The sequence below is a fragment of the Arachis ipaensis genome, chromosome B09 (genome assembly GCF_000816755.2).
Source record: "Arachis ipaensis cultivar K30076 chromosome B09, Araip1.1, whole genome shotgun sequence".
NCBI lineage: Eukaryota > Viridiplantae > Streptophyta > Magnoliopsida > Fabales > Fabaceae > Arachis > Arachis ipaensis.
The window spans coordinates 57,997,705-58,000,659 of record NC_029793.2 but is presented as its reverse complement, the minus strand read 5'-3'; the positions used below and the strand labels follow the sequence as shown (position 1 = coordinate 58,000,659).

The following is a 2,955-nucleotide window of genomic DNA, read 5'->3' as shown; positions in this document are numbered from 1 at the left end:
AGGAAGAGCGTGATGAATGATTTAATCTTTAGACATGACAACTTTGGAGATATGAGGTACAGCAATTTACATATACTACCGAGTTTGGGTTCCTCGGACATGCTAATACATACAAAATGGCACTGCAGTAGTTTTGGCTGCAGCAACAATTGATACAATTCTAAACACAAATATTTGCCGTTACAAGTTTTGATATAATCTTTTTTCCTTTTCTTTTTTAATCTTTCTTTTCTTTGGCTCTTATTGTTCTCTTGTTCCATTTGATAACTTTATACTCACATACGTAAACTACGAAGATAGCCTAGTTATTGACACTTGAGAAAGTGAGACATTTCAGGGGGTAGAATTTACAGAAATCTCCTGCGGCAAAGGTGATGCTACCTGGTCTTGATGAGATGGGATAACTAGACGCTGAAGGGATTTTAGTGCCACTGTGAGCTGTGCAAAAGAGGGACGCAAATTTGGATCCCTGAGGAAAAAAGGGGAGCAGAAAATTTTCATCACAGGAAAAATAGTTTAGTTAGTGATTATACAGGAAACTGAATAATCAAACTACAAAGTTAAACATGCTTACTGTTGCCAACATTCCCAGATTATTCTTGCAACTAAAGGATCAACTTCCTTGGGAATATCAAGTCTACGGTTCTGGAAACCTACAGCACCAACAACTTGCATAGGATTCATTCCACTCCATGGCAACCTTAGAGTCGCAAGCTCCCATAGGATGACCCCAAAACTGTAAACATCACACCTGTACATTTGAAATATAATTAGTGATGCACTTGGTAGACACAGCTGCAGTTTATAAAAGCACAAAGAGACTTCACCAGTAGAACACAGCACCTAAGTATGGAATCACTATAAACGTTCAATATGAAGACACTTTTCTTTAGGTTTACATATGGAAATATTACCAATTACAAATTTGTTTAAAAGCCTACTAACAAACCATTTCTGCTTTAAGGTGATTTTCATATAGCAAAAGACTGTCAGCTAGGATTAGCAGAAATCATTTTACTAAATAGTGAATACTGATAAATTATGAGATAAATTTGGTTATATTAGGGGCATAAAGGCAGCTGTACTCAGTGTCATCTCGAAACTCTGAAGGGACACTACAAATCCATAAAAGCTAAAAAATCGATTGAAGACAACTCACTTCTCATTTGAGGGTTCATTGCGGAGAACTTCAGGAGCCATCCATTCAGGCTAACATGTCCATAGAAAATAATGTCAGGGTTGAATACAGAAATGGCAGGCAAGGCACATGCACGTTGCAGCATGTGAATAAAAATGAGCTCCAAAATAATCCATAGATTTATCTAGTTCTCACCGTTCCAGCAGTTGACTTGGATGATAGAAATGTGTTGTGCTTCAGGCGTGATAAACCAAAATCACATACCTGTGAAAATAGCATATTTCCAGAATCAACCTACCAACTCCACTATACAAACACATAAATTGAATGTTAAGAAAAGGAATTTAGGAGGAGGTACAAATCAGAGATGGAAAGCACCGCATGTGTAGATCAAACTTTTGAACCACTCACCTTAACATTCCAGTTCTTATCAACCAAAAGATTTGGGGACTTTAGATCACGATGAACAATAGTTGGTGTGCTAGTGTGTAAGCAATTCATTCCCCTGGCCTATAAATTGGAGTGTTCTTATTTCTTAATTCAAAAGATCACTGGTGTTAATGGTTATTGAAAGGAAAGAAGGGCAATAACTTACCACATCCAGAGCCATTTTTATCCTTCGTTTCTCATCAATCTGACAATTAGGCCGGTGAAGAATTCGGTACAAGCTTCCTCTGAGATGTTACATATAAAACATCAGCATAACAAATAAGAGAAACATGCAACAGAGATAAAATTGCAAAGAACAAGTTGCTGATCAGCCAGTACCACTATTTGTCCAACAATTATGATGAAAGGAAAAAATAAAAAGGAATCTACCTTGGAAGAAACTCTGAAATAATTGAAAGATTGGGAGGACGGGTAACAGCACCCATAAAAAGAACAACATTTGGATGACGCAGTCTACGCATTATCCGTACCTTGCATCAAAAGGAAAAGCAGGTAAGTTTTTGGCCTTCAAGAAAACAACGATGGTGGATCCTTGCCCACTTAATCACTGCCCTTCATTTTATTGCTTCACTTTCCACACCTCATCCACTTGTCAATTTTATTCTTTTCATTGACTGGTTTGTCCACCAAATATTCCCAATAGTTTAAGCAACATAATGGTTTTTGTTGATATTAAAGTTTTCTCTATTTCTTTTGCACAAAGAATAATAATTATATGAACAAAAGCTAAATTATTACTTACTTCTCTTTTGAATTCGGACAAGGCAGCACCTGAAAAATCCTGGTCCAAAAATTTCTTCACAGCAACTTCCTGATATTATAACAGTAGATCATCAGTCAGAATAGAGGCTACAAAAGTAACCTTATGGGTTGGCTAAAAAACAATTGAACTTAACCATATCATGAAACGATTTGAACATTTATTACTATAGTAATAGAACATTAGCTATTCATGTTTGTTTTTCTTGCCTTCCTATTCTTCACAATGGAACTTAGAAGATAGTGCGAGAATAAATTCTCCAATCTCTCTTACTAGTAGCACAAGAATTGAATGAAATAATTATAAGGGGGAAAGTATGCCCTTTGTCCTTAACACTTTCAAAGTTCTTCAAAATTACCCCTAACATTTAATTTGATTTAATTTTATCCTCAACACTTGAAGCAAGTTCTAATTTTACCCCTAATGTTGATTTTTTGACAATCAACACTTAGTCAACTTTATTTTTATAATTTTACTCCTATTATCATCATCCTGACACCTGCCACATCCACTTTCCCCCACCACCCCTCACACACACTAACACCCTACCCCACCCTCGCCACCACTGCACGGCCACCAAATCATTGCCACAACCCCACCACACCCC

General features: G+C 36.7%; 1 pseudogene; it reads right to left on the bottom strand.

The window, feature by feature from the left end:
• The window catches only part of LOC107617426, a 9,069-nt pseudogene continuing 6,124 nt past the window's right edge, over positions 11 to 2,955 (bottom strand).